We start from the raw sequence: 15,353 nt of genomic DNA, 5'->3' as shown, positions 1-15,353 counted from the left end.
CTTGCATTGAAACTGAAACCGAATTGCTTACTCCAATCTCCAAATCAGTCAGTGAGACATTTCAATCTTTCAGAGGAAAAACTTGTCGTTCTAAGAATAGCCTAGGTAGCGCAGAGCAGCGGAACGCAGCTCGGCGTAGTGCCCAAAGGCAAAAATACATTTTAAGAGTTAGTATGGCTATTAGAAATATCAAATACAAATACCGACTGATACCCTTCACCTTTAAGCACGTGGTTGTTAGACTACTTAAGGTAACACCTACCTACCTTACCGATATATTGGTGAGTCTACCAAGAATATTATGATAATTTTACGTCTATTCATTCATCGCACCCAATAAAGTGGCTTCTATTCAAATTCAATTAACAACTTTAGCTACTTGCTGATTGACTATAAACTGGGTCTCTGTTTCATTCTCAGAGTTTATACCATTTTCGTCTTCTTGTTATTAACCGCAAATTAGGTAAACATTCAATATAAGAACAACGTAATCAATTTTTATTCAACTTAACCACAAACATACCTAAATACGTTTGCTATATCTGTCTATAGAGCTTGCTTAGCTGAGTTAAAGATATTTGTTGGTTTAAGATTTCGGTTTTGTTTATAAACATTTTAACAACACGCTAAAGTTCTGGTTCTCAGATATTCAATTCGGTCGTACGTCCGTATCGTCCGTTGAATTAACTTAAATATTATTGTGAGTCAGAGAAGATGTGAGAGATGAGGGCAGTACTGGGGGAAGATATCGTCGGACGAGCCCGCTTCTGCCGAACTGTATTCGCGTAGATGATTGTATATTTGCATTATATCAATCAGCCCACACGCGGAATACCAATAAATTACACGTAGATTTTGTAGACCTTTTGAATTAGCGCTGCTATAGTCGCGGGTATGATTTACCGGTAGTTTTGTTTGGAGGCTAAGCAAACATTAGCCCTAGCCTAGCCTTTATATTGCTTATGCTGTAAGGTATTGACCGGTGTGGTGTGTTCTAAGAGCAAAAATTATGTTATGCGGTTTCAAAGTTAGTTTAGTTCTCTTTTGATGGTAGAATGAAAAAAGAAGAGAATTGTTAACTATTTTTAGAAACCATTTTTTCCTAGTACTACTAGGCTAAGAGAAGAAGAGAATGGAACAGAGATACCACTTCGACATTTTATAAAAAAAATTACAAAACTTCAAGTATTTTTTAGGTAAAAAAGTATGAAAATGATTTTGCATTTGTCTATTTTAAAATGCACTGAGTGTTCAATTGAAATCAGTTGGCGTTTGCCTTGACTTTCTCAAGATCTTAAGTATTATTGCTTTTGGGTTTTGGCTATATAGTTTCTCGCACATGAATCTGTAATATATCAGAAAAGTATTGGAAAAGTATTTTTTTTTTTCAATTTCACAGATTTTAAAATTAAATGACAGGTACATTAGGGAATTTATAATAAATATCAATCAGTTGAAAATGCTTGTCTTGAGTGTTTTCGTTTAAACGCGTGACGTCAGTATTGTACATAAAAGCATTTATTAATATCATTGCTGATTTATAGAAAATAGAGACAATTTAATTCATGACAGCATTTAATTCAAAATAGTTATTGATTTGACTTTAAAAATTTAGGAAAAATAAAACAAATTAGTACGAATAATAATATATTATTCACGGAGTTGTAGTGAATCATTAATCTATGGTTCGTGTTATTTATAAGTCGTGCTATTTATTTATAGGTTTTTAATTGGCTAAACCTCCAAAACAATATTTTTTGTATATTTTTTTATATTTTATAAACGATACTAAAGATTAAGAAAAAAGGTCACGGTTGTATACAAAATCAAATAAATACAAATAAGAGATACTTAAAAAATTTAAAATGATACCATATACAAAAGAAAAGTTGGCCAGAACTCCGGCTAAATGCTTTAAAAATGTATAAACGTTCTAGAATATTTAAATATTATAGACATTTTTTATTTACAAAATCAATGTTTAAAGAGAGATCCATACACTTCTAAAACTTTCCAAAAGTAAACTTCATTTGAATGGAGCAAGCAATTTGAAGAGCTGACTATGGGCTTTTTTTGAAACTAAAAAATTTGTTCAATACCTAAAAAAAACGATCGAACAAAAATAAAGTGTTTAACATTAAGTCAACAAATGTAATAGAAATAAAACACTACGACCATTTGTTGAGAAAAAGGGATCAAATGAAAGATTATTACTAGTTCGCAATTTTATTCTATAACGACAAGATTCAGAGATCAGAAATGCAGAAGATAGAACTGTAAGATATTTTTGTTTAAAAACTTAACGGATCTAGATAATTTCTATATCAAGGATAAAGTGTTTTTACCACGAATGTACAAATCGAAAATCATGAGTTAACATTATCCTATTATTACAGAAAACTGTTGTTTGAGTTTTCAATCCTATTTGATTTTTATCCTTTTAAGAGGTAGGTTTAGAAATATGTTTTTGACTCTTAGTAAATGTAATTAAATACAAACAAATAGGTGGCGCCACAGACCGTTGAAAACTTTGACCTTGTACCGTACAACTTTCAACCATTCCTGTGTGCGAGTCATGTCAGGGATGGAAGGGACCTACAGTTTGTATTTCGAATCCGAACAGCTAAGAGCACTATATAATAAGAATTACTTTAGAAGGATTTGTCAACTCCTCGCAAGAGGCGCTGGAACTAAAAGCATTAAACCCCATCGCGACTATCCACCCACTAGTTCCGATTGAAGCCACTAAAATTGTTTCTTCTTATTTCTTCTGCTATCAATTCGTCCTGTTCGGACACAGCCCTCCTGAACCGAAGAAGCTCAGCTCCCCCTCATGCCATTGTATAGGAATCGCTTATCCACAGTTCTTCATTTGACTTGGTAGATTAGCGCAACTGCCAATCTTTCTTGTATCAGACCGCATCTATTTAAAAAGAGAAATGCTTCTGGTGGAATAAAGCCGCTTAAGCGTGCACGAAAATTAAATTGTTGCTGGAAGACAAAGCTCTTGCAATCTGACCTCGAACGAGTTTTATTACGAAATTGTCAATTCTGTTGATTTGAGCCACGTTGTATAGGACCTCGTTTTAAAAGTAATGAACGAAAGAAAATTCGGCTGTTCGATGTAAGACGGTACAGCGTCGTAAACACTGCCGCTTGAACACCCGAAACTTCTCCATGTGGGAAGGGTAACGTTGATCCACACAGCACAAACATAAACGATCATGAGCCATATGAAGGCCATGTAGCAAATTTCCTTCACTCTGGGGTTTTTTGGCCCTGGTCAGAGTAAAGATCAACGATGATCATCTTGCACCAATTCTTTCACGTATTCCTCTTGACGTAAATTGAATTGTCTTCGACTACTGGACATTTATTTTTAGTTTCTAGTATAGTCGCAATATCTCTGAATCTTGTCGAAATCACTCTGGCAAGAGTATTCTAATAACCTCAACCTTTCCGGCCGTTTTGTTGTTTGGATTTATTCAATTTCATATCAGAAACGCTTTAAGACGCATCATGAATTGTGTCATGACCCGCCTTTAACCCAAACTGTTTATCCGGAATTATTTTGTTTTCCGCAGCCGGTCCTATTGATGATCTTCACGAAATCTGTGCTGAAGCTCGGGAGAAGACTTATTGACCGTATATTTGACGGGTTAGAGTTGTCCTTTCCCTTTTTTGGGAGAGGATGAACCACATCGGTTATTCAATGCACTGGATGAAAAAAGTGGTATAAATGTCAATTGCCTGTATGGGTTAATGTCTTAGTACACCTGCTGGCTTTTTGTTTTTTGTTGAGTTAAAGATGAGCTGAGTTCTACGCAATAAATATCAAACTTTGCTCAACAAATATTCTTTCACAAACTTATAGACAAAATGACATATTTACAGTGCGTCTGTGCTACAATTCGTTCTTGAAATAGAGTGTTTCAAAATAAAATTTGTCTACAAGGTGGGAGTTTTTACGTGGAATCCCAAAAATACTTAATTTGTTTGCTCATGATATACATTTTTTTAACAAACAACAAACATTTAAATAAAAATTATAAATTATCGCCAAGATCCAGATCGATCCATTATCACTAAACCCTTTTAAGCTTAAATAATGTTCAAGTGTTTATAAACAAATATTATACAGTTTTCAAATAATTTAAATTTAAATTATCCTTACTGAACGTAAAATGTTGTGTTCGGATCAAACATTTTTGTAAGTTTAAGGGACAACAAGCTACGAATTCATAAAAATGGATTTATTGAAGTTCCTTTCGAGAAAGAAAGAAAGACATTAAAATAAATAACAAAAATCTGTACCTTAGATTTGTTAATAGAATATTTAAAATTATGCATTGTTGTGTGGTTAATTTTTATATTTTTTTTCGTTTTCTATAAGTTGCTGAATCATTTCTATTTTAATGTAAACTAGTTTAATTTTTCATAAAGTTCGAAATTTAACATTTTTTTCTTCGAAATAATTGTGCACAGTCGACTCTGCTTCAATAAGACTTTCGATTTCAACCTATAAGATATTTTATGCAATATTTCTGCCTTTACTTTTTTTGATTCCCCTAAATTAATTAGTTCATTTGAATTTACTCCATCAGTGAAACACTATATGCTGTTATGTTTGTTGTTCGGGGTATTTCTTTCTTAAACTTATTAAAGATTGTTTAGAACAACATCTTTCAAAAGTTAGATAAAGTAACAGTTCCAATAAGTGTTAAGAGCAACAAATTGTTTGCAGTTTTTGTGTTTTTGTGTAAACATTATACAGAGTCTACTGTACTTTACAACTTGAACGTGCCATTTGTTTAATTTTATCTGAGAGTCATGCATTTTTTATAACGATGAGAAAATATTAAATTAATTTTATTTACTATAACATTTCCCTATAAACGTGCTCTCTAAAAATAATAAAACCTTAATCGTGTATTAATTTTTAATAACCCAGCTAAGTATACAACAATCTATACGTGGTAAATTTTCTCAGAAAATTGTAAGCTTATATCATTCTTTATTGAACTAGAACCTCTTAATTGACATTAATGTGGGACAAATAATCTTCTATTATATAAAACTTAAAACTTATAAATACTCACAACCACTTTACTTTCATCTACTGAATGCATCAACTTATGAAGCCATGAAAAATAAAAATAAATATAATATATATAGAATATAGATACTAACACGTTCTTATACCCCTAACTATGAACAAAATATATGTAACTTCACCTATTACAAAAAATGTGTACATCATTATCTGTCGTTACTTAATTTTTGTTATTTTTTTTAAAGTTTTTTAAATGATATCATTAAGCTCGATAGATAAAAATAAAACCAAAATCCAGTGGTTTATGTACGAGAGTATCTATATTTTCAAATACAACAAGATACATTTTTATACCCGTTCACGCTTTATTGGAAAACATGCTAACCGTCAACGAGAACAATTTATTCACGAATTTGTAATAGAGAAAAAAATACATAGAGTATCACGAGCTTGAATCTTAAATAACTTTTTTAATCGAGACGAATCGTCGCCAGTTTTTTGTTTTAAAAAGAATAAAAAAAACACTAGCGGCTGCACCCACCTTAATCTAAATCTAATCTACACTATTATAATGTAATGTAGTTAAGTTTTGAGAATTAAGAATAATGCGAGAACAAATTTAAGTTAATTTATGATCTACGCTATTGAGGCATAACAGTGGCGTGATTTTGAATAAATTAAGCTTATATCAATGTACTTAAAACAAAACAAAAAACTATCCAGTGCTGGATTAATAAAGATTTAATAACTATTCCCTTCAAAGAAGCATCAATTCGATGGGCCACAGACTTAATGAGCTTTTGTTTGCTGTATTTCTTTATCCAATATGTACAAGATCCTTGTGATACACTATTGAAGACTTAAAAACACCAAAATACGCCACAAATGTTTCAAAGATTGGAACTTACATCACTTACAGGTGTGAACTTTTTTTAATGCACATGAAATTCAAGGAAAATAATAAATAACTAAAATGTTGGTCTTATTGGCCCACAAATATCATTGCATCACTGTGATTTTTGAACGCCACCCCCTGTTCCAATCGTGTACATAGTTTTGTGATTTCGACATTATTACATAGAATTACTAGCTGACCCGACACACGTTGTTGTGTCATATAAATATTTTCTAGAGAATATTTTGCTAGAAATAAATAAGTGATTGTAAGTGTGTAAGGATGCGGTATATAAGTATTAGAGATATAGAGCACTGTAAACAATGACAAAATATTAAAATAACAAATCACCAAACAATTTTTTTTAATTTATTAATATTAATTCTTTAAAATTATAAAAATATCGGTAAGGGAATCGCTTTAATAATATATTTTCTTCTCGGAATTTGCCATTCAGAATTATGGCTTCGATAACATTATTCCTCAATTTTTTAATTTCTAATCGCAAGTCGTTGCACAACTAACCGTAGCGGGTTCAATTATTATGCGATGGCATGCCTGGCAAACCCAATGAGTTCAAAACTCACACCAAGTCTCCTGGTAACAAATGTTGAATCTTAAAATTTAATTCGTTGACATCCCCATTTATTGTTGCTAAAATTGCTCTTTTTGAAGGCCACTCATGATTTATGTGAGAGCGGGTTGAAATACTGTATTTTAAAATACTGTGTGATACTGTAGGGTCATAATACTGTATGGTTAATATTTCGTATTTCAAAATACTGTACAATTAAATAACTGTGTCTCAAAATGCTGTATTGTCAAAATACTTTATCTCACAATACTGCATAATACTGGAAGTTTTTACAAATCAATTAGTTTGGTGCAATTGTTGATTATTATAGGAACAATTCAAGGGAGTATATTAGAACATTAAGCTGATGAACAATTATTATGATGTATTCTGTATTTCAAAATGCTGTTAATAAGGTATTTTTACATTATCAAATCGATTTTTATTTTTTAGCTTTATTTACAGCATTTTGAATTACAGAATTTTGAGATACAGCATTTTGATCATGCAGTATTTTGAAATACAGTATTTTCAGATACAGTATTTTAAATACAGAATTTTGAACCATACAGTATTTCGACTGCAACAAGATTTGTATATTGTTTGTGTACATCGTGAAATATCTGGTCTATGAGAGCATCTTCTGGATCAGTAATCGTGCAGAAATCGTTTAGTAACTTTTCCGTTGCCTATATCTAAGAGAACAGTTGTTTTGGGAATGTTTCATCGGATGGATCGTAAAGCATTTGAACACGCATATTTTGATTTTCAATTCTACTTTTTAGACATTACGATTATGGCGAAGATTTAAGCACGAGTTGATCTCATCAGCGTACGTTGAACGCGGAACAACCTGAAGTGTTTGCCTGAAATCACGTGAAAGGAGTAATAGAGTGCCGCCAAATAGTCTGTCGCTATTTTTTCATATCTTTTAATGTCCTGTTCAACGCCTTAAGCGAATGTTTTACTGCCATAGTACAAGATGATAATTTTACACTGTTTCGGCATTGTGGCAATGGATGATTGTTTTTTTATATTGCACACCGCGTCTTGGTTATTTTGAATATTTAGTGACAGTTTAAATACTGAATGAGCTGTTGTGCCTCCATCAATAAAGTTTCCACAATGCCAGAAGATGCAAAAGCCAATGGGATACCATTAGCGAAATAAGGAAAGTTTCGCTAGTTCTACCTAGTACATCCAAAAAAAAGAATCCACCTTGTCCTGCTGAAACTGTGAGCATGATGTGGTCATAAATGGTCCTTTGTTCTCCATCCAATAGTGGGACATTGCGAGCAACAATCGCTGCCATTTCTACAGTATTGTTTTGTATTTTATTTCACGATTCAATTCAGTGTCTATTAAATCAGGTGCATTTCGAATTGTTGAAAGCATTCCAAAATGACTGAGTGACAAAGACAAAGATCTTTAATAGCAATCAATGCTTCATTGTACGAAAATTATCATATATTTAAGAGTCTGTTAAAAAAATGCTCCTTTAATTTAAAATAATAAATAATAAATTTAAATGAAATTTAATTTCTCGAAAAGTTGAAAGTTGGGTGGTTTTTAATATATATATACATTTCTTTAATTTTTTTTTAATATATGTATACATTTCTTTAATTTAATTTTTATATTTAAACTTCTTAAGAAACTGATCACCAATTTTTAAGTTATTGAATTTCAAAAACAAATGTGTAATATCTTTATTTGTTAACTAAAACTTAAAACAATGACATTTTTGAAAGAAACCAAATTAAAAAAAATCAAAAGTATTTGAAAATATAAAAAATTCGAATTTTTTATTTTTGACTAAAAAACTTTTGTAACTTTCAGGGCGATTTTGTTCACTATTGCTTAACTTGAAGCAAACTCTCAAGTTGACAAACTTGAGAGTTGACTTTAACTCGAGAGTTAAAACAAAAGTTAAGAATCTATTTTGTTCACTATTTTTTTCATAACTCTCGAGTTTGAAAAACCAAAGTTGGCCAACTTTCAGTTTTGAAAATATCCTTGGGATATTTGTGACAGTCAATACAAATTATGTCAGTTTTTTAAATTAAATGTAAACTAGCTATTTTATTATAAGATTTTATTTATTAAATGAAGTTTGTTGAAGCGACCAGTGTTTTTTATTGAGTTTTCATGTGAAGATTAAGTTTTAAAATATCATATTTAGCTATCTAACATTGGCTGAAAATATGAACGCACCAATCGAGCGCGAACGTTATGAGTAGTTGCGGAAGCTGATCCCAAAAGCGTATCTGAAGGAACATCTGTAGCGGCCAGCATATTAGCAAAATCATACATCTCCGGTGGCAGTTGCGATTCGTTTTGGTCGATGGCAATGTTATGGAGAACGGCACAAGCCACTATTACTGATTGAACAGTGTCAAGCCTACACCTCAATATAGTTGCTAAAACTGGAAACCGCCTTTTTCAAACGCCATATGAAATTTTTCATTTTTAAAGAGCATAAGCTGTACCTGCCACCGAGCCACGATATCGTTAATTTTTAAATAAGCTGCAGACACCGTCTGGACGTTCAACGAGAACCACCCTTTTCGATTTCTGAAGTTTTCTGCATCTGTTCCACCTGGCGATTGAATTCAAATATGGGTGCAATCTATTGCACCAATAGTCCGAGGGAACTTTGCCACTGCAAAAAATTCTTTAGCTACTTTCAAGCGCTCGTTTTGCGTATGGGGCATTTGAATATACCGTGGGGAAAGTTTGGCAAGAGCTCTGGACACGCGTTTCAAAACAACGTGTACACTTGTAATACAAACCCCTGAAAAATCCGCGATTGCTAGTTGAAAAGATGCAAGCGCATAATACCTTAATGCAATTAGCAATTGCGTGATAGGTCGTAATTCGCGTGATCTTTTTAGAAAAATGAAAAATATTTCACTTCCACACTTCAACCAAAACGAGAAAATTTTACCTCCTTTCATCACACGGAAGACGGCAACGATGCAAAAAGTCTAGGTCATTCTACGTGTTTAATTGAATGCGTTTGAACATTTTATATTCCCGTCTCTCAATTTGCAGACTTTCTTCATCTTCGCTGCTTGAAGATGAATATGCCGAATTTTCCCAAAAATAATTTCTTCGATACATTTTTGTTATTTTTTTTTTAATATATAAAACAAAAGTTTCCTTCTTAACTTCTACTTTTTCGGGAAGTTATGAAAATCAAAAGTTTGTAAACTCTCGAGTTTAAAACCGAAAGTTATAAACGTAACCTTTGAGTGAACAAAACCGAATTCTCAAGTTGACAATAAAAATCCCCAAGTTATGTTCAACTTCTAGTGAGCAAAATCGCCCTCAGTCTTTTAAAAGTGAAAAAAATCCTAACGTGAATCGGCTTAAAATTTGAAATCAATCAACCCAATGGTTTGAGCTGTAGCGTGAGGAAAGATATGCAGACAGACGGTCGAAATCGGGTGACACAATTTTGTCGACTTCTCTACTTCAGCAATATCATGTTTGATTAAAACCTTTAATTCGACATATTTTACGCATGCAAAACTTACTATAGAGTTCCTATACGTCCCAAGAAAGAAAGAGAACATTTTGGTTGATCACAAATATCTCACGAACCAACGCAACTGACTTTAATTAAATCGTATATTATAGTATTTTATTTTTAGCTTTGAAAAATAAATCAGAAATCATTAGGAAAATTATTTTTATCTCGAATAGTTTTAAACAAGAAATGATTACACATAGTCCAAGAAGTCTCCGTACAGCAGCTTTCTTTTTGTTGATTTTGAGATAAAATATTTATTATTACAATATATTAAAAACAGATTTTTCAAAATCACAATCAAGATTTTTTTAAATTTGGTAAGAAGGAGAAGGTGGAAACTAACTTGTTTTCAATGTTGCCACTTTGAGTTTTATATTTATTCCTAGTTATTTTTTCCAAAAAAAAATTAAAATTGAACAGCTGTACGAAAACTTTTTTGACTATGCGTAACTTCCAAAATAATTTAAATTTTATGTAGGTAACTAAGAATAATGTATCAGCATATGATACAATTTTTAGAAAAATCATAAACAAAAAAAATTGAAGAAGCTATGACAAAAATTAGTAACAACATTTACTTTTGAATCGAATATCTTTGAAAAAAATAAAGAAAGTTTTATAAACCATTATTTTCCAGTCGAATATCTCGAAATAAATTAAAGCATTAATATCGAAATTATTGGATTGTGCAGAAAATATTCTTGTTGACATTTATATAATTCTTCGTCCTATTAAATATTTTTTTATTAATAAACCCAATTGAGAAAAAAATAAAAATCTGAAGGAAACAAATAACAACGTGTACTAAAAATTAATAATTGTAATTAATTATTGTGAGAATAAAGGAAAATACCGACTTTCAAGTTGTTTTATGCCATAGAAATATTGTTTTTAATGTTTTGTAATATTTAAAGATAATATTTTCATACCAAAAATTATTGATTTAACTTCTCAGATACTTCTCCACAGAAAACAACTTAAACATACATTTTTGATTCCATACCTACTTTTTCAATGTTGCTTGATTATAAAAGTGACTTGTTACAAGAAATAAAATCAAGGCATTTTTAGCGGGTCCATAGGGAAAGTTATTAGTATGGGTCACATCCCAGTCTCTTTTTGTTTTTGATCTTAAATAAATTAAAAATAGGACACCTTACGAAAATCTTAGTTCCTCATGATGGTTCGAAATAGCTTTAAGCCTTTTGGTCCATCAAAAATTATTATATTGCCGTTTGTTGACAAAAACTTAATGTAAACCATATCCAACCGGATTAAAATGTATTCCTTATATACTTTTCAACCCTTATAGTTCATAACAAGAGCACTTATGCATTTGTTTAGTGATTTTGAACAAAAATCATAATTTTATCATCAAAATTTAAAGAAAAAAGTATTCAGTACTTAAAAAGTAAACCGAAACCATATGGGCCCATGTAACACCGATCCGTCATTAAAAGGATTTCAAATGCAAGTCGACCATAAAAATCATCTTGTAGATACATGATACAAAAACTAGTTTTTTGATTCTTAAGCTTTTTACAATCTATCTATAATTTTGAAATCAATAAATTGTTTGCTTTTTTCAGAATTAGTATATTTTCAAACAAATTAAATAAAACATCAACTTGTACTTAGCTTAATTTTTTATAAAAATAAGTATGTTTCCTAACTTTAAATACACTTAAATTTTGTTTTAGGAGATATAGTTAGCATACATTTCACTTTCACTTTACTATTTTTTACTTTGCGTAATTTTACACTTCAAGTTTATTGCCCTTCCACATTCGAATCATTTTTACGTGTTCTGGTGTTGGGTGTAACAAATTAGTGAACAATCAGTTCCTTATAAGTTCATTTTCTTTTCTTTAAGTTGCTTTAATTGCTACACAAATTTTCCAAAGACTAATTTTTATTAATTAGCTTGAGTTATGAAAAAAAAGAAAAAGTTCTTTATTGAATAAGTTTGCCTCTGTGATTCGTCTTCATTTTCTTCTTCTTTTTTTTCAACGTCACATTTCTTGTGCTATGGATTTTCCTTTTGAAATTTAAAGGAGGTATGTAAGGGTAAAAGTATAAAGTACGGAAAGTGAATATTGATATTGTAGTTTCAAAAAGTGTTAAGGTACATAATTGAAATTCTTAAGAGCATGGGAAATAGTATGTTCGTTTGAAGAGAATTCAAGTTGTTCAAATGAAAAGAACAATGGAAAATATTAATTTTGGTGAAGAAAGACATCATTTGATTCTAAAATAGTCAAAATAAAAATGTATTTAAATAATTTTCATATTAGTAAATATAAATTTATCCAACAATATGTCGCTTTTTAACAATATTGCGTTAAAATGTCATTTTGTTAATTATTTTCTACTTTATTTTGTTAGATAAATGAGTTTATCACAAACTTTTTTTGTCATTAGATTAAAACGGGTTATCTGTTTTGCGGTTTCAAAAGTATAGGGTTAGAATTCGACAAAATTGGATCGCTTAACTATTGTACAACGTATACAAAGTGTAAAAACTTACTACAAAAATAGTGATTCTGCCACAGCCTCATATCATGCTTTTAGAGAAGATTGTGGTTTACATAATCGTGCAACATTGTTAGCAATTGGCAAAATTGTAAATAAATTTGAAGAGACTGCATTGATTAAATATATTGTAAGGTCTATAGCGTACCACTGAAAATCGTTGCTGTAAATGAAAGTGTTTGCCAAAGACCCAAATGAGTCGGGGTAGTTTTCAGGAATTAGGAATATCTTACGGCACATTATTGCGTTTTGTGCATTTGGATGAACACCTGCACTAAATCTATATGAAATCCAGTCACACAACAATTGAAACCAGCTGACCATTCACAACGATACAAAGAAAGGTCGCTTGAACAACAGGCGATTTTTCGAACAACATTTTTTTCAGCGACGAAGCACGATGACGTCTTGGTGTTCTGAAAATCATCAAGTAATTGAAGAGGGGCCATTGCATCCACGATAAGCCACTGTTTAGTGTGCTCTTCGGTCCGGAGGTGTTATTGGACCGTATTTCTTCGAAAACGACTATTGACCGACTGTCACTTTCAATTCGAACCGTTATGGTCATATGATAACCGCCTATTTTTGTCTGCTATTGAAAAATACGACTAGGAGAATATGTGGTTTAACAAAACTGTGCCATATTTCACACTACTTTAGCAAATATCGCTTTATTGCAAGAGACATTTCCTGGCGTTATAATTTTTCGTCGTGGCGATATCAACTGGCCACCAAGACACATTAGACTTTTTTTTGGACCTAAGTGAAAGACCGTGTTTATGTAGATAAACATTTAACTCATGAGCACTTAAACCAACATTCGTCTAACTATGGCTGAGATACCGCCCAATATGTGTCAAAAAGTGGAATAATACGTAAATATGACGTTCTTCCAAAAAAAGTTCAACTGTGTCGAAGTTTTTTCGAAGTAAAGCCATTTTTGAACATAATGGTTTAGCTTCGGTTTCGCCTTACGTTTACGAGTCCAGCCATAGGAATTCAATGCATGCTTTCACAAGCTTTGACTTCAGGTTTCGTTTGGCAAGCGTAAGGAAAAGAACATAATGTGACTCTAAACGGAAGCTTTAGTTCAAATTTGCTGAACATTTGCGTTGTCTGACAGCTCAAAAGATGTAAAAAAGTCAACAACCAAAAGACATTTGCTTCTGGGAGGGATTCCCATGGGTTATTATAGGCTATGCTAGCTACTTCCGCGATAAATTTATTTTTTTCGATTTCAAAATTCATATTTTGTACTGCACGAAAAATCAAAACAAACTTTTGAGAAAAAATAACAGCTGCTAATCACAGAAATGCTATTTTAGAAATGTCATTCAAATCAACCTCGAAGCCAAGGCTGAAGCGTGTTTATTTTTCAGTCATAATCTGCTTATACAAATAATAAGATTGAGTTAGTATGTTTTTTATTTCTTCAAAGAACTTTCTTTATTTCCTGATAATAATGGTATAAATAAAAACATCGATACATACTAATTAGTGTCCAAATAATTTTCAATCAATATCAAATATAAAATTATAACTGTTAATTTAAAAACTTCTATTATACATTATTAAAATGTATACGAATGCAATAATCCATAAAACACATTGCTTATGATATTCAATCAAAAATTCTACAGTATCAAATCAAAAAGAAATAAAAAAAAGATTCTCAAATTTTCAAAACTCATATGACATTGATTGATTTTCATTCACCATTTTTCATATTTCAAAAAGCACAAATTCATTCCCTGTCCTCATGCTGTTAAGTAATCGTCATTCTTAATTTATTGTAAAACTCACGTCTTATTGGTTTACATTTTACACTGAGACAAAAAATGTCCAGACAAATAAATATTCGAAAATAATTGTGTGTTTCTGTTTAACAGATGCAAAAGCTATAACATAATGAATGTACATCTGAAGGCATAGATCGGTTTTAAACTTCTTAAAACTTCTTAAATTAGCTTACCAACTGACTTCCTGACTTGTGAGCCAAACCAATTATGAGGAAAAATTACATTACATTACATTAACTGAAGACTAGATAACTTTCGTTCTTAATGCATGATCCTATTTAATAATAAATAACACTTATTTTTCAATATTGTATTTTCTTCATCATGTCAGTTTATTTAAACAAATTCTTGACAATTTCGAAAGTTTATTTTTTGGATAAGCTAAAAACTTAAGAGACTCACATTTATTCTTCAAGTGTAGTTTCAGTTATTTGAACTTCTATTCTCACATTGAATGGACGCCCCTGAAAATAGAACATTCCCCCAAACCGCATTCAACAAACCGATAGTTTTAAATACTCGCTCGAAAAATATCCCTCTAGATGATATTTCTCGCAACTCTGCTCGTTCCCTGCCTGTCTTCAGTAATTTAACTTAATTTATAATCGTTTATCAATCTGAGATTTTGATTGTAGGTAGGTACCTAAGTTCTCTATGTTTTTGCTAAATAGTTTTCAGTAAATGAATAAAGTTGAAATTATAAATTGATAAAATGTATTTTGGTTGTTGTTTCCTTTAATTAATTAATTGCACCTTGGTGGTAAATAGCAAAAAAAAAAAAAATAATTAATTGAAGATGATTGGTAGTGTAAGTGATTCTAGACAGGAACCTATTTGTTTTGTATTAGCTACACAAAATTTGTACTTCGTTTTTATCTTTTAAATATTTTTGTTATTTTGTTATAATTCTCAGTATTAGATTGTTTCCATAATGTTTATCACAAAAGAACATCTTTAATTCTATT

At 31.1% G+C, this 15,353-nt stretch overlaps 1 protein-coding gene across 5 annotated transcripts in view; it reads left to right on the top strand.

The window, feature by feature from the left end:
• The window catches only part of LOC129948145 (anion exchange protein 2), a 140,902-nt gene that overhangs the window by 42,974 nt on the left and 82,575 nt on the right, over positions 1 to 15,353 (top strand). The gene's annotated exons all lie outside the window — the stretch shown is intronic.

The sequence above is a fragment of the Eupeodes corollae genome, chromosome 2 (genome assembly GCF_945859685.1).
Source record: "Eupeodes corollae chromosome 2, idEupCoro1.1, whole genome shotgun sequence".
Lineage (NCBI taxonomy): Eukaryota > Metazoa > Arthropoda > Insecta > Diptera > Syrphidae > Eupeodes > Eupeodes corollae.
This window is presented reverse-complemented; position numbering and strand designations above follow the sequence as displayed.